This window comes from Arachis stenosperma, chromosome 7, assembly GCF_014773155.1.
Source record: "Arachis stenosperma cultivar V10309 chromosome 7, arast.V10309.gnm1.PFL2, whole genome shotgun sequence".
In the NCBI taxonomy this organism is placed as follows: domain Eukaryota; kingdom Viridiplantae; phylum Streptophyta; class Magnoliopsida; order Fabales; family Fabaceae; genus Arachis; species Arachis stenosperma.
The window spans coordinates 65961459-65984449 of record NC_080383.1 but is presented as its reverse complement, the minus strand read 5'-3'; the positions used below and the strand labels follow the sequence as shown (position 1 = coordinate 65984449).

General features: G+C 40.6%; 1 non-coding gene across 1 annotated transcript; it reads right to left on the bottom strand.

Annotated features, from left to right (window-relative positions):
• Positions 1-15156: 15156 nt before the first annotated feature.
• LOC130943171 (small nucleolar RNA R71) lies at positions 15157-15264 on the bottom strand. The gene has a single exon (XR_009071701.1). It is a non-coding gene; the product is annotated as a small nucleolar RNA R71 (small nucleolar RNA).
• Between the last annotated feature and the right edge of the window lie 7727 nt (positions 15265-22991).

The window sequence follows — 22991 nt, the reverse complement described above, 5'->3', positions numbered from 1 at the left end:
TAGAGGATGTTCTGGTAAAAATTGAAGACCATTACATTCCTGGTGATTTCATAGTCCTAGAGACTGGAAAGTGCATGGATGAATCCATCATCCTTGGCAGACCCTTCCTAGCCACAGCAAAGGCTGTGATTGATGTGGACAGAGGAGAATTGATCATCCAAGTGAATGAAGAATCCTTTGTGTTTAAGGCTCAAGGATATCCCTCTGTCACCATGGAGAGGAAGCATGAAGAGCTTCTCTAAAAATAGAGTCAAACAGAGCCCCCACAGTCAAACTCTAAGTTTGGTGTTGGGAGGCCACAACCAAATTCTAAGTTTGGTGTTGAACCCCCACATTCAAACTCTAAGTTTGGTGTTGGGAGGTTCCAACATTGCTCTGAGCATTTGTGAGGCTCCATGAGAGCCCACTGTCAAGCTACTGACATTAAAGAAGCGCTTGTTGGGAGGCAACCCAATGTTATATTTAATCTATTTTCCTTTGTTATTTCATGTTTTCTGTAGGTTGATGATCATGAGAAGTCACAAAATCAATTGAAAAAGCAAAAACAGAATGAAAAATAGAAAGAAAAATAGCACACCCTGGAGGAAGACCTCGCTGGCGTTTAAATGCCAGTAAGGGCAGCAAATGGGCGTTTAACGCCCAGTCTGGCACCATTCTGGGCGTTTAACGCCAGAAAGGGGCACCAGACTGGCTTTAAACGCCAGGAAAGGGCACGAAGTTGGCGTTAAACGCCAGAAATGGGCACCAGCCCGGTGTTTAACGCCAGAATTGACACAGAGAGCAATTTTGCTCGCCACTTGGTGCAGGGATGACTTTTCCTTGACACTTCAGGATCTGTGGACCCCACAGGATCCCCACCTACCCCACCACTCTCTCTCTTCTTCTTCACCCATTTACCAATCACCTCAACACCTCTTCCCCAAAAACCACTCACCTATCAAAACCCATCTTCACTCCTTCATTTTCACACAACCTAAACACTACTTCTCCCCCTTTGGCCGAACCACAAAGCCACCTCCCTCTCCTCTATTTCTTCTTCTTCTACTCTCTTCTTTCTTTTTTTTTTTTTTTTGCTCGAGGACGAGCAAACCTTTTAAGTTTGGTGTGGTAAAAGCATTGCTTTTTGTTTTTCCATAACCATTTATGGCATCCAAGGCCGGAGAAACCTCTAGAAAGAGGAAAGGGAAGGCAAAAGCTTTCACCTCCGAGTCATGGGAGATGGAGAGATTCATCTCAAGGGTGCATCAAGACCACTTCTATGAAGTTGTGGCCTTGAAGAAGGTGATCCCCGAGGTCTCTTTCAAACTCAAAAAGAGTGAATATCCGGAGATCCGACATGAGATCCGAAGGAGAGGTTGGGAAGTTCTTACCAACCCTATTCAACAAGTCGGAATCTTAATGGTTCAAGAGTTCTATGCCAATGCATGGATCACCAAGAACCATGATCAAAGTGTGAACCCGGACCCAAAGAATTGGCTTACAATGGTTCGGGGGAAGTACTTAGATTTTAGTCCGAAAAATGTAAGGTTGGCATTTAACTTGCCCATGATGCAAGGAGATGAACACCCTTACACTAGAAGGGTCAACTTTGATCAAAGGTTGGACCAAGTCCTCACAGTCATTTGTGAAGAGGGCGCCCAATGGAAGAGAGATTCAAGAGGGAAGCCGGTTCAATTGAGAAGGCATGACCTCAAGCCCGTAGCTAGGGGATGGTTGGAGTTTATCCAACGCTCAATTATTCTCACTAGCAACCGGTCCGAAGTTACTATAGACCGAGCCATCATGATTCATAGCATCATGATTGGAGAAGAAGTAGAAGTTCATGAGGTTATAGCCCAAGAACTTTATAAGGTGGCGGACAAGTCCTCTACCTTGGCAAGGTTAGCCTTTCCTCATCTCATTTGTCACCTCTGTTATTCAGTTGGAATTGACATAGAGGGAGACATCCCCATTGATGAGGACAAGCCCATCACTAAGAAAAGGATGGAGCAAACAAGAGATCCCACTCATCATGAAGTCCCTGAGATACCTCAAGGGATGCACTTTCCTCCACAAAACTATTGGGAGCAAATCAACACCTCCCTAGGAGAATTGAGTTCCAACATGGGACAACTAAGGATGGAGCACTAAGAACATTCCATCCTCCTCCATGAAATTAGAGAAGATCAAAGAATCATGAGAGAGGAGCAACAAAGGCAAGGAAGAGACATTGAGGAGCTCAAGCACTTCATAAGATCTTCAAGAGGAAAAACAAGCCGCCATCACTAAGGTGGACCCGTTCTTTAATCTTCTTGTTCTTTACTTTCCTGTTTTTCGGATATTTATGCCTGTGTTTATCTATGTTTGTGTCTTATGATCATTAGTATCTTATTGTCTATGCCTTAAAGTTATGAATGTCTTATGAATCCATCACCTTTCTTAAATAAAAAATGTTCTTAATTGAAAAAGAGAAGAATTGCATGAATTTTAAATTTTATAACAGATTAATTATTTTGATGTGGTGGCAATACTTTTATTTTCTGAATGTATGCTTAAACAGTGCATATGTCTTTTGAATTTGTTGTTCATGATTGGTTGGCTCTTGAAAGAATGATGAAAAAGGAGACATGTTACTGAGGATCTGAAAAATCATAAAAATGATTCTTGAAGCAAGAAAAAGCAGTGAATACAAAAAAAAAAGAAGCGAAAAAAAAGAGAAAAAAACGAAAAAAAGGGAGAAAGAGAAAAAGAAAGAAATAAAGTTGTGATCCAAGGCAAAAAGAGTGTGCTTAAGAACCCTGGACACCTCTAATTAGGGACTCTAGCAAAGCTGAGTCACAATCTGAAAAGGTTCACCCAATTATGTGTCTGTGGCATGTATGTATCCGGTGGTAATACTGGAAGACAGAGTGCTTTGGGCCACGGCCAAGACTCATAAAGTAGCTGTGTTCAAGAATCATCATACTTAACTAGGAGAATCAATAACACTATCTGGATTCTGAGTTCCTATAGAAGCCAATCATTCTGAATTTCAAAGGATAGAGTGAGATGCCAAAACTATTCAGAGGCAAAAAGCTAAAAGCCCCGCTCATCTAATTAATACTGATCTTCATAGATGTTTTTGGAATTCATTGCATATTCTCTTCTCTTTATCTTATTTGATTTTCAGTTGCTTGGGGACAAGCAACAATTTAAGTTTGGTGTTGTGATGAGCGGATAATTTGTACGCTTTTTGGCATTATTTTTAGTATGTTTTAGTTAGTTTTCATTATATTTTTATTATTTTTTAGTTAAAATTCACTTTTCTGGACTTTACTATGAGTTTGTGTGTTTTTCTATGATTTCAGGTATTTTCTGGCTGAAATTGAGGGACTTGAGCAAAAATCTGATTCAAAGACTGAAAAGGACTGCAGATGCTGTTGGATTCTGACCTCCCTGCACTCGAAGTGGATTTTCTGGAGCTACAGAAGCCCAATTGGCACGCTCTCAACGGCGTTAGAAAGTAGACATCCTGGGCTTTCCATCAATGCATAATAGTTTATACTTTGCCCAAGATTTGATGGCCCAAACCGGCGTTCCAAATCAGCTCAAGAATGCCCGGCGTTAAACGCCGGAACTGGCACAAGAATGGGAGTTAAACGCCCAAACTGGCATAAAAGCTGGCGTTTAACTCCAAGAAGAGTCTCTACACGAAAATGCTTCAATGCTCAACCCAATCACACACCAAGTGGGCCTGGAAGTGGATTTTTCTGTCATTTACTCATTTCTGTAAACCGTAGGCTACTAGTTCTTTATAAATAAGACCTTTTGCTATTGTATTTTTCATCGGGGGATCATTTTAGATCTTTAGATCATCTTTGGACATCTAGTTCTTAGATCATTAGGAGGCTGGCCATTCGGCCATGCCTAGACCTTGTTCTTATGTATTTTTAACGGTGGAGTTTCTACACACCATAGACTAAGGTGTGGAGCTCTGCTGTACCTCGAGTATTAATGCAATTACTATTGTTCTTCTATTCAATTCAGCTTGTTCTTATTCCAAGATATTCATTCGCACTCAAGAACTTGATGAATGTGATGATTATGTGACGCTCATCATCATTCTCACTTATGAACGCGTGTCTGACAACCACTCCCATTCTACAAGCAAACAAGGCTTGAATGTTTATCTCTTGGATTCTTTAATCGAAATCTTCGTGGTATAAGCTAGAATTGATGGCGGCATTTAAGAGAATCCGGAAGGTCTAAACCTTGTCTGTGGTATTCTGAGTAGGATTCAATGATTGAATGACTGTGACGAGCTTCAAACTCCTGAAGGCTGGGCGTTAGTGACAGACGCAAAAGAATCAATGGATTCTATTCCAACCTGATTGAGAACCGACAGATGATTAGCCGTGCCATGACAGGGTGCGTTGAACATTTTCACTGAGAGGATGGGAGGTAGCCACTGACAACGGTGAAACCCTACATACAGCTTGCCATGGAAAGGAGTAAGAAGGATTGGATGAAGACAGTAGGAAAGCAGAGAGACGGAAGGGACAAAGCATTTCCATACGCTTATCTGAAATTCTCACCAATGAATTACATAAGTATCTCTATCTTTATCTTTATGCTTTATTCATATATCATCCATAACCATTTGAATCTGCCTGACTAGGATTTACAAGATGACCATAGCTTGCTTCATACCAACAATCTCCGTGGGATCGACCCTTACTCGCGTAAGGTTTATTACTTGGACGACCCAGTGCACTTGCTGGTTAGTTGTGCGAAGTTGTGTTTATGCCATGGTATTGAGCACCAAGTTTTTGGATTCATTACCGGGGATTATTTGAGTTGTGAAAAGTAGTGATCACAATTTCGTGCACCAGCTTTGCATATAATTTTAGAACAAAAAATTAAAATTAAAATTAATAAAGTTAGAAAGAAAATAGTGCACAAGGAACTTGTTAAAATACTCATTCAGACTGACATCTCATGATGAAGATAATGATAGTGAAATGCATGATTTCTCCAGACTAATTTAAAATTCAACAAAAAAAAGAAAAGGGAAAATAACTACCAGCCATTTTCTGTCTAATACTTGTAATTGCACCATTTTCATCAATAGCATCAATCAGATATAATTGCTTCAAGGCATCTTGTAAGCACTCAGCTGCAGAAAAGCCAGTCATTCATCGCCAAGTTATAGTCGAGTAAAATCCACTAAATCACTAATTATCATGGAAGATGGAACAAGAAGATTAAAATAAAGAGAAACTAAACATATGCATTAAAATCAGTTGGGAACAGAACTCTGGGCCGATAAAAGAACAAGGGTAATAGTAGAACACCATTGAAGAAGCCACAGGAAGAACTCAAAAACTTTTGAAATAACAAGTGAAAAAAAAAAGAAATGAAGCAACATACCACAATCAAATGAGAATCAAGTTCAGTTATTTAACATTACTAAGAAAGAAAAAAAGAACAATTTAGTAAACTTTCAAATAAGAAAAAAGTATCTTACATGAAGGAGGATCATGAAAATCAAATTTTAGGAGAACAAAGGTAATGCCGTGTGATTATGCAACTAAGTAATCTAAATAAGGAGAACATGAGAGTAAAACAACCAGTTGAAAGGTCTCTAACTTACTAACCAATAAAAAAATCACGGGCTCTTTGAGTGGCTGCCAGTCTTCATCTATATCATTTGCAGGAAGAATAATCTAAATTCAATATAAAAAGACTATGAACTTCAATTAAGAGTTGGTATAAGTAACTAAGTCAAAGCTTTTTCCTTTGCAACAAGTAAATACTATATACCTTATACTTTCTTCTATACAATCTCACTACTGAAGAATGTGATAGCAAAATATGATGAACTGCCAAGTAAGGCTCAGTTATGGAGTCACCCTTACTACTGTTATATTTCTGGCAAAATGGGGGCGAATATCGTGTAGGTGGGGTTGTTCCTTGATCATAACCATCTATGGTGAACACATTCAGCTCGTTCATAGTATTCCAATATAAGACTCTGTCACCGAATTCTCTGATACACACTTATGCATAATTTATGAAGTCTCTTCTGCATTCACATTCAAGTGATTTTTAGATTCATATTTCTCAGTTCTTTCTACAGTTGTAAAATAAGCAATGGTGTCTCAAGCACAAGAGTTTCACTGATTAATTCAAACAACAGTGTGTACAGGGGTTCATTAACATACATGATCTTAGGACTAACCCATCCCCCATATTCATCTTCGAGTGCTTGTGGAAGATCATAATTGTGCAGTGTTACATGTAGTTGGATTCCTGCTTAATAGAAAGAAGGAACATATCAATTGAAGAAGTAGCAATACATGGTATTTCAAATGAAGAAAACTCATCATATTTACCATTGCTAATTGGAGCACCATGGTCCGAGGGAGAATCTAAGATTTTAGCCCGGAATGTGTGAGGTTGGCGTTCAACTTGTCTTTGATGCAAAGAGACCCAAATCCTTACACTAGAAGAGTCAACTTTGATCAGAGACTGGATCAAGTGCTCTTAGACATCTGTGTGGAAGGAGCACAGTGGAAAAGGGATTCCCAAGGGAAGCCCATTCAACTAAGAAGGCTTGACCTCAAGCCCATAGCTAGAGGATAGTTGAAATTCATCCAATGCTCTATCATCCCTACTAGCAATCGGTAAGAAGTGATTATTGAAAGAGCCATCATGATCCATTGCATCATGATTGGAAGTAAGGTAGAAGTACATGAGGTGATCCCTCGAGAATTGTACAAAACAGTTGAGAAGCCTTCCAACAAAGCAAGGTTGGCATTCCAAACCTCATCTGTCATCTATGCAATTCAGCTGAAATTGTCATAGAGAGAGATATCTCCATTGAGGAGGACAAGCCCATCACTAAGAAGAGGATGGAGCAAACTAGAGAGCATGCATAAGAGCCTATGCACCCGCCTCAACATGAGATCCCTGAGATACCTCAAGGGATGCATTTTTCTCCTCAAGGCTATTGGGACCAATTGCATAATTCTCTTGGAGAATTAAACACTAATATGGAGTAATTGAGGATGGAGCATCAAGAGCATTTCACCATCCTCAATGAAATAAGAGAAGACCAAAGGGCTATGAGGGAAGAACAACAAAGACAAAGGAGTGACATTGAAGAGATCAAGCACTACATTGGGTCCTCATAGAGGAGTAATAGCTGCCACCATTAAAGGTGGGTTCATTCTCTTAATCTCCTTTTCTTATGTTATTTTTCTATTTTCTATCTGTTCTCTTGTTCTTATTGCATGATCATTTCTATCTATGTCTTAAAATTATAAAAGGTTCCATATGTCTCTCACCTTGCTTAAAAAGAAAATTTTATTTGAAAAGAATTGAAAGGTACATGAATTTCAAGTTTATAATAAGAATAGTTCAATTATCTTGATGTGGTGGCATTGCTTTTGTTTTCTGAATGTATGAATAAAGAGTGCATATTTGAAATTGGAATTTTAGAATGTTGGCTCTTGAAAGAATGATGAAAAAGGAAAAGTATTATTGGTAATCTAAAAAATATAAAAATTGATTCTTGAAGCAAGAAAAATCAGCAAAAAGAAAAAGAAAAAGAAAAAGCATGTTGCAAAAGAAAAAACTTATATATGCATGCGAAAAAAATAATATAAAAAAAGAAAGAAACAGAAATAGCTCTTTAAACCAAAAGGCAAGAGCAAAAAGCCAATAACCCTTTAAACTAAAAGGCAAGTGATGAGCGGATAATTTATACGCTTTTTGGCATTGTTTTTAGGTAGTTTTTAGTAAGTTCAAGCTACTTTTAGGGATATTTTCATTAGTTTTTATGTTAAATTCACATTTCTGGACTTTACTATGAGTTTGTGTGTTTTTTTGTGATTTCAGGTAATTTCTGGCTGAAATTGAGGGACTTGAGCAAAACTCTGAAAAAGGCTGACAAAAGGACTGCTGATGCTGTTGGAATCTGACCTCCCTGCACTCGAAATAGATTTTCTGGAGCTACAGAACTCCAAATGGCGCGCTCTCAATGGCGTTAGAAAGTAGACATCTAGAGCTTTCCAGAAATATATAATAGTTCATACTTTATTTGGAAATTAACGACGTAACTTGGCGTTGAACGCCAAGTACATGCTGCTGTCTGGAGTTAAACGCCAGAAACACGTCATGATCCGGAGTTGAACGCGCAAAACACGTTATAACTTGGAGTTCAACTCCAAGAAAAGCCTCAGCTCGTGAATAGATCAAGCTCAGCCCAAGCATACACCAAGTGGGCCCCGAAAGTGGATTTATGCATCAATTACTTACTCATGTAAACCCTAGTAGCTAGTTTAGTATAAATAAGACTTTTTACTAATGTATTAGTCGTCTTTTGACAACGTTTCATCTTTGGTCTCAGTTTTGTTTTATTCTTCATCTTAAGAGGCTATTGATCACGTTTTGGGGGCTGGCCATTCGGCCATGCCTGAACCTTTCACTTATGTATTTTCAACGGTGGAGTTTCTGCACACCATAGATTAAGGGTGTGGAGCTCTGCTGTACCTCAAGTTTCAATACAATTACTATTACTTTCTATTCAATTCTCTTTTATTCTTATTCCAAGATATACTTTGCACAACACTTTGATAAATGTGATGATCTGTGACACTCATCATCATTCTCACCTATGAACGCGCGTGACTGACAACCACTTGCGTTCTACCTTAGGCCGAGCGCATATCTCTTAGATTCCCCAACAGAATCTTCGTGGTATAAGCTAGATAGATGGCGGCATTCATGGAAATCCGAAAAGTCTAACCTTGTCTGTGGTATTCCGAGTAGGATTCCGGTATTGAATGACTGTGACGAGCTTCAAACTCTTGAAGGCTGGGCGTGATGACAAACGCAAAAGAATCAATGGATTCTATTCCAACCTGATTGAGAACCGACAGATGATTAGCCGTGCTGTGACAGAGCATTTGGAACGTTTTCACTGAGAGGATGGGATGTAGCCATCAGCAAGGGTGATGCCTCCAGACGATTAGCCGTGCAGTGACAGCGCATAGGACCATTTTCCCGAGAGGATTGAAAGTAGCCATTGATGATGGTGATGCCCTACATACAGCTTGTCATGGAAAGGAGTAAGAAGGATTGGATGAAAGCAATGAGAAAGTAGAGATTCAAGAGGAGCACAGCATCTCCATACGCCTATCTGAAATTCCCACTATTAATTTACATAAGTATTTCTATCCCTTTTTATTTTCTATTTATTATTAATTTTCGAAACCCATAACCATTTAATCTGCCTAACTGAGATTTACAAGGTGACCATAGCTTGCTTCATACCAACAATCTCTGTGGGATCGACCCTTACTCACGTAAGGTATTACTTGGATGACCTAGTACACTTGCTGGTTAAGTTGAACGGAGTTGTGTCCACACATAAGTGCCATAATAATGATTCCATACAACAACAAAGAATACTACATTGATGTGATCACAATTTCGTCCACCAGCAAGGGTAAAATGATCCAAGGTTTTGAGCATCAATGGTTAGGAGGGCCAACAAGGAATAAAATTTTGGCCTAAGCGGCTCAACCAAGGTGTCCCTAACCATATACTTGTGGTGTGAAGGTGTCAAGTGAAAAGCTTGAGACTGAGCAGTTAAAGTCGTGGTCCAAAGCTAAAAGAGTGTGCTTAAGAACTCTAGACACCTCTATCTGAAGATTCTAGCAAAACTAAATCACAATCCGAAAGGGTTCACCCAGTTAAAGTGTCTGTGGCATTTATGTATCCGGTGGTAATACTGAAAAACAATGTGCTTAGGGTCACGACCAAGACTCTGAAAGCTATGTTCAAGAATAAAAAAGAACTGAACTAGGAGAGTCAATAATATCATCTGGATTATAAATTTCTAAAGAGACCAACATTTCTGAGTTTCAATAGATAGTGAGATGCCAAAACTATTCAGAAGCTAAAAGCTACTAAGTCCCGCTTATCTAATTGAAACTGAGCTTCATTGGAAACTCTTGAGATTTATTGTAACTTACTCTTCTTTTTATCCTACTATATTTTTAGTTGCTTGGGGAAAAACAACAGTTTAATTTTGGTGTTTTGATGAGCGGATATTTTATGCGCTTTTTTGCATCATTTTCATATAGTTTTTAGCATGTTTTGTCTAAGTTTTATTAAGTTTTCATAGGTTTTAGTGCAAAATTTACATTTTTGGATTCTACTTTGAGTTTGTGTATTTTTGTACAATTTCAGGTATTTTTTTACTGAAATTGAGGAGTTGGAGCAAAAGTCTGATTCAGAGACAGAGAAAGCACTGCAGATGTTGTCTGGATCTGACCTCCTTGCACTCAAAAGAGCTTTTCTAGAGCTACAGAAAACCAAATGGAGCGTTCTCAACGGATATGAAAAGCTAACGTCAAGATCTTTTCAGAAATATATAATAGTTTATACTTTGCTTCAGAATTAAAGGTCCAAAACTGGCGTCCAGCCTCCTGCCCCAGTCCAAGCGTCCAGCACCCAAAAGAGGAGACCAGCGTCCAAACGCCCAAAGTAGCGTCCAAACCCCCTAGCCAGCATTCATCACCCTAGAGGCCTCCTAGCACGTGGATCTCATCAAAGTTCAATCCAAACACTCACCAATTGAGTCCCAATAGTGGATTTTAGCACTAAAAGATTGTTTTACCTTTTCTTATGTAATCCTTAGTCATTAGCTTAGTATTTAAAGAACTTTTACACTATCTTCAAAGGGGAGATCTGCCATATTTCATTTTTCATATTGTATTTTCTATCAGTATGAGTTTCTAAACCTCCTAGGTTGAGGGGAGGAGCCCTGCTGAGTTTTATGGATTAATAAAAGTATTACTGTTTCTTTTCAATCCGTGTTTGATTCAATTATAAGATGTATCTTCGTTCTTCAACTTGATGAATGGGATGACCCGTGACAATCATCTTCGTTCTTCATACTAAGACCACGTGCCTGACAACCACCCGTGTTCTTCTTGGGTTCGTGTGAATACGTAACTGGAAAGCATCGAACCACCAGCTTGATTATACATCTCTTAGACGACTAATCCACGACTTCGTTGGGAACTTCTTGAGACACTGATGAGCGGATAATTTGTACGCTTTTTGGCATTGTTTTTAGTATGTTTTTGGTAGTTTTAGTTGAGTTTTTATTATATTTTTATTAGTTTTTAGTTAAAATTCACTTTTCTGGACTTTACTATGAGTTTGTGTGTTTTTCTGTGATTTCAGGTATTTTCTGGCTGAAATTGAGGGACCTGAGCAAAAATCTGATTCAGAGACTGAAAAGGACTGCAGATGCTGTTGGATTCTGACCTCCCTGCACTCGAAGTGGATTTTCTGGAGCTACAGAAGCCCAATTGGCGCGCTCTCAACGGCGTTGGAAAGTAGACATCCTGGGCTTTCCAGCAATATATAATAGTCCATACTTTGCCCAAGATTTGATGGCCCAAACCGGCGTTCAAAATCACCTACAGAAATCCCAGCGTTAAACGCCGGAACTGGCACCTAAATGGGAGTTAAACGCCCAAACTGGCACCAAAATGGGAGTTAAACGCCAAGAAGAGTCTCTACACGAAAATTATTTCATTGCTCAGCCCAAGCACACACCAAGTGGGCCCGGAAGTGGATTTTTATGTCATTTACTTATCTTTGTACACCCTAGGCTACTAGTTTTCTATAAGTAGGACCTTTTACTATTGTATTTTCATCTTGGTTCTTCCGGTTCCCTCTCTGGGGCCGAAACCAATGATCACTTTTGTTCTTATGTATTTTCAACGGTGGAGTTTCTACACACCATAGATTAAGGTGTGGAGCTCTGCTGTACCTCGAGTATTAATGCAATTACTATTGTTCTTCTATTCAATTCCGCTTGTTCTTTATCCAAGATATCACTTGTTCTTCAACATGATGAAGGTGATGATTGACGCCCATCACCATTCTCACCCATGAACAAGGTGACTGACAACCATTCTTGTTCTACAAGCATCTGAGGCTTAGTGAATATCTCTTGGATTCTTCGGAGTCTTCGTGGTATAGGCAGGACCTGATGGCGGCATTCAAGAGAATCCGGAAGGTCTAAACCTTGTCTGTGGTATTCTGAGTAGGATTCAATGATTGAATGACTGTGACGTGCTTCAAACCTGTAACCTACTGGGCGTTAGTGACAGACGCAAAAGAGTGATTCTATTCCGGTAGGGGAGGGAACCAAACCGGTGATTGGCCGTACTGTGACAGAGTATTGAGCATTAGCTTTCACTGCGCGGATGGGAGGTAGCTGCTGACAACAGTGAAACCCTACACGAGCTTGCCATGGAAAGGAGTAAGAAGGATTGGATGAAGACAGTAGGAAAGCAGAGAGACGGAAGGGAAGGCATCTTCATATGCTTGTCTGAAGCTCCTACACCAATGATATACATAAGTATCACTATCTTTATCTTTTATGTTATTTTCGTTTATTACCTACACCCATTTGAGTCTGCCTGACTAAGATTTACAAGGTGACCATAGCTTGCTTCATACCAACAATCTCCGTGGGATCGACCCTTACTCGCGTAAGGTATTACTTGGACGACCCAGTGCACTTGCTGGTTAGTTGTGCGAAGTTGTAGTGATCATAATTTCGTGCACCAGACACCAGTTCAGCCAAGGTATGGGAATATTAGGGTCTCTGTGGTAGAGGCTAGAACCCAAAGGCACGGCATTCTCTGATCCAGAAGATCCGACCTTGTCTGTGGCATTTTGAGTAGGATCATTAAGGAGAATGGACTGCAGGAGCTTTACCCTCAATCAGAATGGATCCACACTAACCCTAAGATTCAGATCTGGAGGAGCATTGGCGACCTCTCAACCGGCGACAATCACATACAGCCTACCATAGAAGAAATCATTCACAATTGAAGAAAATAGTAAGACCAAAGTTAATCCAGAAGGACAAAGCATCTCCAAGCCTTAACCATCTTCTTATCATTGTAAACAGGTCAACCTAGTTCAGATCTCATTATTCCTTTTATGCAATTAAACAACATACCAACATCTCCTACTCACCTAACTAAGATCTGCAAGATAACCTTAGCTTGCTTCAAACCACAATCCTCGTGGGATCGACCCTGACTCGCTCATGTATTACTTGGACGACCCATTGCACTTGCTGGTACAGTTGTATGAAGTGTGGGGATTCGTGCACCATCTCTTGAGCATATTGAGTTCATCCATGAGAGAACATGAAATAGACTCATAGTGAGGGGTGAAGAACTAAGCCCCTATGACTACCCTCCTCCTCAGAGGAGCTAACCGTCAAGCTAGTGACGGTAAAGAAGCGCTTGTTGGGAGGCAATCCAACCAAGAGTATCCTTTAGTTTTTATTTCAGTTTGAGTTTCATTTATTTTTCATTGCTTTTCATAGTTTTTTCTTGGTTTTATTTTGTTTGTGATCATGCACAGTGCCTAGAACAGGGACAGAAGGACTCCGAAGGAAAAACGGAACACCCTAGAACAAGGTTGATTCGAAGTGCTTGGGCACTAAATGCTAGGCATGGCGTTTAGCGCAAGGAATGGGGCAAGGGGAGTTAGCGTTAAACGCAGGGATGGCGTTAAACGCAGGAATGGAATTTAACACCAAGAGGAGGAAGCAGGAGCTAGCGTTAAACACCAAGTGGGTGTTTAACGCCCACAAAGGATCCTTCTTCACACCTCCAATGGCACTAAACACCAACTGTGTGTTTAGCTCCAATGACTCGTCCACAAAAAAAAGGGGGCCATTTCTGGCGCTAAACGCTAAGGCTGGTATTCCCTTCCACTTTGACCATTCAAACACACCTTCTCAACCCCCTAGCCATATTCTCATCCCCTTTAATTCCCAACATCACTTTCCATCAACCTATCGAATTCTATATATCTTTCAACTCACCCCCACTTCATCCAATCACCACTCATCATTTCCATCAATCTCTCTTCCCCATTAACCACATTCAAAATCAAATTTTTTCAAGTTTTCAAAGTTTTTCAAAATCAAATCTTTTTCAAACCATATCTTTTCAATCAAATGTTTTCAAAATCAATTTCTTTCCTTTTTCAAAGATACTTACTAACAATTAATGATTTGATTGAACATTTTTTGCCTTTTCTGTTAAGGAAGGTTTTATGCTTGAATCATATCTTTTCTTGTTAGGCAAGTCATTAATTTTTAAAATCATATCTCTTCAAATTGTTTTCAAATCATATCTTTTAAAATTGTTTTCAAATCATATCTTTTCAATCATATCTTTCTAAAACCATAACTTTTCAATCAAATCTTTTTAATCACATCTTTTTCAAAATAGTTTTCAATCAAATCTTTTTGATTTCTAATTTCAAAATCTTTTTCAAAAATCACTTGATTTCTTTTCCACTCTTATTTTCGAAAATCAATTAAGTGTTTTTCAAAATGTTTTCAAAATCTTTTACTTAAATTTTCGAAAATTACTTCCCTTCTTCTCACATCCTTCCATTTTTGGACTAACACTATTCTTTAATGCAAAATTTGGACTCCATCTTCTTTGATAAGTTCGAATTTTCTACCTCTGTCTTCCATTTTTCTTTTCCTCTGACACCTCAAGGAATCTCTATACTGTGACATAGAGGATTCCATATTTTCTTGTTCCCTTCTCTTTCATATGAGCAGTAACAAAGACAAAGGCATTCTTGTTGAAGCGAAAACTAAGAGAAGCCAAGGCACAACTCTCTTTAAAGGACCTGACCGAATTCTTCAAAGAAGAAGAACACATGGCAGCCGAAAACAACAACAATGCCAACAATGCAAGGAAGGTGCTGGGTGACTTTACTGCACCTACTCCTGATTTCTATGGGAGAAGCATCTCTATCCTTGCCATTGGAGCAAACAACTTTGAGCTTAAGCCTCAATTAGTTTCTCTAATGCAACAGAATTGCAAGTTCCATGGACTTCCAATGGAAGATCCTCATCAGTTCTTAGCTGAATTCTTGCAAATCTGTGACACAGTCAAGACTAATGGGGTTGACCCTGAGGTCTATAGACTGATGCTATTCCCTTTTGCTGTAAGAGACAGAGCTAGAATATGGTTGGACTCACAACCTAAAGATAGCCTGAACTCTTGGGAAAAGCTAGTCAATGCCTTCTTGGCAAAGTTCTTTCCACCACAAAGATGGAGTAAGCTTAGAGTGGAAGTCCAAACCTTCAGACAGAAGGATGGAGAATTCCTCTATGAAGCTTGGGAAAGATACAAACAATTAATCAGAAAATGTCCTTCAGACATGCTTTCTGAATGGAGCATCATAGGTATTTTCTATGATGGTCTCTCTGAACTATCCAAGATGTCTTTGGATAGCTCTGCTGGAGGATCTCTTCATCTGAAGAAGACGCCTGCAGAAGCTCAAGAATTGATTGAAATGGTTGCAAATAACCAATTCATGTTCACTTCTGAAAGGAATTCTGTGAACAATGGGACTAATCAGAAGAAAGGAGTTCTTGAGATTGATACTCTGAATGCCATTTTGGCTCAGAATAAAATATTGACTCAACAAGTCAACTTGATTTCTCAAAGTCTGTCTGGAATGCAAAAAGCACCAAGCAGTACTAAGGATGCTTCATCTGAAGAAGAAGCTTATGATCCTGAGAACCCTTCAATGGAAGAGGTGAATTACCTAGGAGAACCCTATGGAAACACCTATAATTCTTCATGGAGAAATCACCCAAATTTCTCATGGAAGAATCAAGAGAGACCTCAACAAGGTTTCAATAATAATGGTGGAAGAAACAGGTTTAGCAATGGCAAGCCTTTTCCATCATCTTCTCAGCAACAGACAAAGAGTTCTAAGCAGAATACCTCTGACTTAGCAACAATGGTCTCTGATCTAATAAAGACCACTCAAAGTTTCATGAATGAAACAAGGTCCTCCATCAGAAATTTGGAAGGACAAGTGGGTCAGCTGAGCAAGAAAGTTACTGAACTCCCTCCTAGCACTCTCCCAAGTAATACAGAAGAAAATACAGAGGGAAAGTGCAAAGCCATAAACATGGCCGAATATGGAGAGGAAAGAGAGGGGGTGGACGCCACTGAGGAAGACCTCAATGGGCGTGCACCAATCTCCTCTGAGTTCCCCAATGAGGAACCATGGGAATCTGAGGCTCAAAATGAGACCATAGAGATTCCATTGGACTTACTTCTGCCTTTCATGAGCTCTGATGAGTATTCTTCCTCTGAAGAGGATGAGTATGTCACTAAAGAGCAAGTTGCTCAATACCTTGGAGCAATCATGAAGCTAAATGGCAAGTTATTTGGAAATGAGACTTGGGAGAATGAACCTCCTTTGCTCACCAAAGAACTGGATGACTTGTCTAGGCAGAAATTACCTCAAAAGAGACAAGGTCCTGGGAAGTGCATGGATGAATCCATCATCCTTGGCAGACCCTTCCTAGCCACAGCAAAGGCTGTGATTGATGTTGATGGAGGTGAACTGATCATTCAAGTGAATGAAGAATCCTATGTGTTTAAGGATCAAGGATATCCCTCTGTCACCATGGAGAAGAAGCATGAAGAGCTTCTCTCAAATCAGAGACAAACAGAGCCCCCACCGTCAAACTCTAAGTTTGGTGTTGGGAGGCCACAACCAAACTCTAAGTTTGGTGTTGAACCCCCACATTCAAACTCTAAGTTTGGTGTTGGGAGGTTCCAACATTGCTCTGATCATTTGTGAGGCTCCATGAGAGTCATCTGTCAAGCTACTGACATTAAAGAAGCGCTTGTTGGGAGGCAACCCAATGTTTTATAATTAACTATTTCCTTTTGTTATTTTATCTTTTTTTGTAGGTTGATGATCATAAGAAGTCACAAAATCCATTGAAAAAGCAAAAACAGAATGAAAAACAGGAAGAAAAATAGCACACCCTGGAGGAGAAGAAGCTGGCGTTCAAACGCCAGTAATGCTAGCTGTTGGGCGTTTAACGCCCAGTCTGGCACCATTCTGGGCGTTTAACGCCAGAAAGGGGCACCAGACTGGCGTTAAACGCCAGTAAAGGGCAACAACCTGGCGTTAAACGCCAGGAATGGGCACCAGCCCGGCGTTTAACGCCAGAAATGGCTCAAAACGTGGATTTTGATGCCATTTGGTGCAGGGATGACTTTTCCTTGACACCTAAGGATCTGTGGACCCCAGAGGATCCCCATAAACCCCACCACTCTTTCTCTTCTTCTTCACCCATTCACCAATCACCTCAACATCTCTTTCTCTTCACCACTCACATCCATCCTTCATAAAACACCACTTCTTCCCCTCTTTTGGCCGAACCACAAAGCCATCTCCCTCCCCTCCATTTCTTCTTCTTCTACTCTCTTCTTTCTTCTTTTGCTCGAGGACGAGCAAACCTTCTAAGTTTGGTGTGGTAAAAGCATTACTCTTTATTTTTCCATAACCATTTATGGCATCCAAAGCCGGTTCAACTGAGAAGGCATGACCTCAAGCCCATCACTAAGAAGAAGATGGAGCAAGCAAGAGACCCCTCTTATCAAGAAATCCCTGAGATACCTCAAGGGATGCACTTTCCTCCACAAGACTATTGGGAGCAACTAAACACCTCCCTAGGAGAATTGAGTTCCAACATGGGACAACTAAGGGTGAAACACCAAGAACACTCCATCCTCCTCCATGAAATTGGAGAAGATCAAAGGATCATGAGAGAGGAGCAACAAAGACAAGGAAGAGACATTGAGGAGCTCAAGCACTCCATAGGATCTTCAAGAGAAAGAAAGAGCCGCCATCACTAAGGTGGACCCGTTCTTTAATCTCCTTGTTCTTTATTTTTCTGTTTTTCGAATTTTAGTGCTTTATGTTTATCCATGTTTGTGTCTTATGATCATTAGTGTCTTAGTGTCTATGCCTTAAAGCTATGAATATGAATCCATCACCTTTCTTAAATGAAAACTGTTTTATCACAAAAGAACAAGAAGTACAGGATTTCAAATTCATCTTTAAAACTAGCTTAATTAGTTTGATGTGGTGACAATACTTGTTGTTTTCTGAATGTATGTTTGAACAGTGCATATGTCTTTTGAATTTGTTGTTCATGAATGTTAAAATTGTTGGCTCTTGAAAGAATAATGAAAAAGGAGACATGTTACTGAGGATCTGAAAAATCATAAAAATGATTCTTGAAGCAAGAAAAAGCAGTGAATACAAAAAAACAAAAAAAAAAGAGAAGGAGAAAAACGAAAAAAAAAAAGAGAGAAAGAGAAAAAGAAAGAAAAAGAAAGAAATAAAGTTGTGATCCAAGGCAAAAAGAGTGTGCTTAAGAACCCTGGACACCTCTAATTGGGGACTTTAGCAAAGCTGAGTCACAATCTGAAAAGGTTCACCCAATTATGTGTCTGTGGCATGTATGTATCCGGTGGTAATACTGGAAGACAGAGTGCTTTGGGCCACAGCCAAGACTCAATAAGTAGCTGTGTTCAAGAATCATCATACTTAACTAGGAGAATCAATAACACTATCTGGATTCTAAGTTCCTAAAGAAGCCAATCATTCTGAACCTCAGAGGATAAAGTGAGATGCCAAAACTGTTTGGAGGCAAAAAGCTACTAGTCCCGCTCATCTAATTTGGAGCTATGTTTCATTGATAATTTGGAGTCTATAGTATATTCTCTTCTTTTTATCTTATTTGATTTTCAGTTGCTTGAGGACAAGCAACAATTTAAGTTTGGTGTTGTGATGAGCGGATAATTTGTACGCTTTTTGGCATTGTTTTTAGTATGTTTTTGGTAGTTTTAGTTGAGTTTTTATTATATTTTTATTAGTTTTTAGTTAAAATTCACTTTTCTGGACTTTACTATGAGTTTGTGTGTTTTTCTGTGATTTCAGGTATTTTCTGGCTGAAATTGAGGGACCTGAGCAAAAATCTGATTTAGAGACTGAAAAGGACTGCAGATGCTGTTGGATTCTGACCTCCCTGCACTCGAAGTGGATTTTTTGGAGCTACAGAAGCCCAATTGGCGCGCTCTCAACGGCGTTGAAAAGTAGACATCCTGGGCTTTCCAGCAATATATAATAGTCCATACTTTGCCCAAGATTTGATGGCCCAAACCGGCGTTCAAAATCACCTACAGAAATCCCAACGTTAAACGCCGGAACTGGCACCTAAATGGGAGTTAAACGCCCAAACTGGCACCAAAATGGGAGTTAAACGCCAAGAAGAGTCTCTACACGAAAATTACTTCATTGCTCAGCCCAAGCACACACCAAGTGGGCCCGGAAGTGGATTTTTATGTCATTTACTTATCTTTGTACACCCTAGGCTACTAGTTTTCTATAAGTAGGACCTTTTACTATTGTATTTTCATCTTGGTTCTTCCGGTTCCCTCTCTGGGGCCGAAACCAATGATCACTTTTGTTCTTATGTATTTTCAACGGTGGAGTTTCTACACACCATAGATTAAGGTGTGGAGCTCTGCTGTACCTCGAGTATTAATGCAATTACTATTGTTCTTCTATTCAATTCCGCTTGTTCTTTATCCAAGATATCACTTGTTCTTCAACATGATGAAGGTGATGATTGATGCCCATCACCATTCTCACCCATGAATAAGGTGACTGACAACCATTCTTGTTCTACAAGCATCTGAGGCTTAGTGAATATCTCTTGGATTCTTCGGAGTCTTCGTGGTATAGGCAGGACCTGATGGCGGCATTCAAGAGAATCCGGAAGGTCTAAACCTTGTCTGTGGTATTCTGAGTAGGATTCAATGATTGAATGACTGTGACGTGCTTCAAACCTGTAACCTACTGGGCGTTAGTGACAGACGCAAAAGAGTGATTCTATTCCGGTAGGGGAGGGAACCAAACCGGTGATTGGCCGTACTGTGACAGAGTATTGAGCATTAGCTTTCACTGCGCGGATGGGAGGTAGCTGCTGACAACAGTGAAACCCTACACGAGCTTGCCATGGAAAGGAGTAAGAAGGATTGGATGAAGACAGTAGGAAAGCAGAGAGACGGAAGGGAAGGCATCTTCATATGCTTGTCTGAAGCTCCTACACCAATGATATACATAAGTATCACTATCTTTATCTTTTATGTTATTTTCGTTTATTACCTACACCCATTTGAGTCTGCCTGACTAAGATTTACAAGGTGACCATAGCTTGCTTCATACCAACAATCTCCGTGGGATCGACCCTTACTCGCGTAAGGTATTACTTGGACGACCCAGTGCACTTGCTGGTTAGTTGTGCGAAGTTGTAGTGATCATAATTTCGTGCACCAGACACCAGTTCAGCCAAGGTATGGGAATATTAGGGTCTCTGTGGTAGAGGCTAGAACCCAAAGGCACGGCATTCTCTGATCCAGAAGATCCGACCTTGTCTGTGGCATTTTGAGTAGGATCATTAAGGAGAATGGACTGCAGGAGCTTTACCCTCAATCAGAATGGATCCACACTAACCCTAAGATTCAGATCTGGAGGAGCATTGGCGACCTCTCAACCGGCGACAATCACATACAGCCTACCATAGAAGAAATCATTCACAATTGAAGAAAATAGTAAGACCAAAGTTAATCCAGAAGGACAAAGCATCTCCAAGCCTTAACCATCTTCTTATCATTGTAAACAGGTCAACCTAGTTCAGATCTCATTATTCCTTTTATGCAATTAAACAACATACCAACATCTCCTACTCACCTAACTAAGATCTGCAAGATAACCTTAGCTTGCTTCAAACCACAATCCTCGTGGGATCGACCCTGACTCGCTCATGTATTACTTGGACGACCCATTGCACTTGCTGGTACAGTTGTATGAAGTGTGGGGATTCGTGCACCATCTCTTGAGCATATTGAGTTCATCCATGAGAGAACATGAAATAGACTCATAGTGAGGGGTGAAGAACTAAGCCCCTATGACTACCCTCCTCCTCAGAGGAGCTAACCGTCAAGCTAGTGACGGTAAAGAAGCGCTTGTTGGGAGGCAATCCAACCAAGAGTATCCTTTAGTTTTATTTCAGTTTGAGTTTCATTTATTTTTCATTGCTTTTCATAGTTTTTTCTTGGTTTTATTTTGTTTGTGATCATGCACAGTGCCTAGAACAGGGACAGAAGGACTCCGAAGGAAAAACGGAACACCCTAGAACAAGGTTGATTCGAAGTGCTTGGGCACTAAATGCTAGGCATGGCGTTTAGCGCAAGGAATGGGGCAAGGGGAGTTAGCGTTAAACGCAGGGATGGCGTTAAACGCAGGAATGGAATTTAACACCAAGAGGAGGAAGCAGGAGCTAGCGTTAAACACCAAGTGGGTGTTTAACGCCCACAAAGGATCCTTCTTCACACCTCCAATGGCACTAAACACCAACTGTGTGTTTAGCTCCAATGACTCGTCCACAAAAAAAAGGGGGCCATTTCTGGCGCTAAACGCTAAGGCTGGTATTCCCTTCCACTTTGACCATTCAAACACACCTTCTCAACCCCCTAGCCATATTCTCATCCCCTTTAATTCCCAACATCACTTTCCATCAACCTATCGAATTCTATATATCTTTCAACTCACCCCCACTTCATCCAATCACCACTCATCATTTCCATCAATCTCTCTTCCCCATTAACCACATTCAAATTTTATTTCCCTCCTACCCTTACCCACACTACCCGAACCCTCCCCCACCTCCTATATATACCCCAACTCTTCACTCTTTTCCCCACACCTCCATTCTACTTTCCTACATCAATCTCTCTAGCTTTCATTATTCCTATCCCCTTTCTATTCTTTTCTAGCCGTGACCACACCCCCTACCTCCATATATCTTCTTCTTCTTCATTTCCACTTTACCAAGCCTTCCTTCACCCCCTTCTTTCTCTTAACTTTGCTCGGAGACGAACAAACTTTATAAGTTTGGTGTTAGATGCTCCACTTTTTTCTCATTTTTTATTATCCATATGGCACCCAAAACTGGTGAAGCCTCTTTAAGGAAGAGGAAAGAGAAGGCCATTGCCTCCGGTCCTTATGACTTCACCCGATTCCTCTCCAAGACCCATGAGGATCACTTCTACGAAGTTGTGAACAAGAAGAAAGTGATCCCCGAAGTCCGATTTGAGCTACAACCGGAGGACTACCCAAAAATCCAGGGGCAGATTCTGAGACGGTGTTAGAAAGTTCCGACTAACCCTGTGACCGAGGTGGGTATACTTATGGTCAGGGAGTTCTACGCTAATGCTTGGGTGACTTTCAAGCATGCACAAGGTGTAAACCCAGACTCAAAGAACTGGCGCACTGCGGTCCAAAGGACGATCATGGAGTTCAGTCCTGAGAGTGTGTGGGAGATACTTCATCTGCCACCATCCAGAAATGACCCTCATTCTTACACTTACAGGGTTAATACTGACTAGAGGCTGGACCAGGTTCTTACAGACATATGTCTCCCTGAAGCTCAATGGAGAAGGGACGATAGAGGTCAGCCATATCAGCTGGGTAGGCATGACCTAAAGCTGGTTGCTCGGGGTTGGTTGGAGTTCATTCAGCGCTCCATCATCGCCACAAGCAACCGGTCTGAGGTTACAGTGGACCGAGCAATGATGATCCATTGCATCATGCTCAGCAATGAGGTGGAGGTTCACCGCGTGATTCCTCGGGAGCTGTACCGCATAGCCGCGAAGGCCTCCTCCTCTTCTAGACTAGCCTTCCCTCATCTCATCTGCGGCCTGTGTGAGGCAGCCATAGTTCTTATTGATGGAGATATTCCAATTGAGGTTGACAGACCGATCACTAGGAGGGGTATGGAGCATGCTAGGGAGCTTGGGCATGCAGCACCACAGGAGCCAGTTCCACCTCCTTAGCAGGACTTTCTAGAGATGCCTCAGAAATTTTATTTTCCTTCCCGTGACTACTGAGACCATTTGACCACATCCATTGGAGATCTGACATCTTCTATGGATCAGCTGAGGATTGAGCACCAAGACCATTCAGCGTTCCTCCATCAGTTGGTGGAGGAGTAGTTGAAGCAGAGGCAT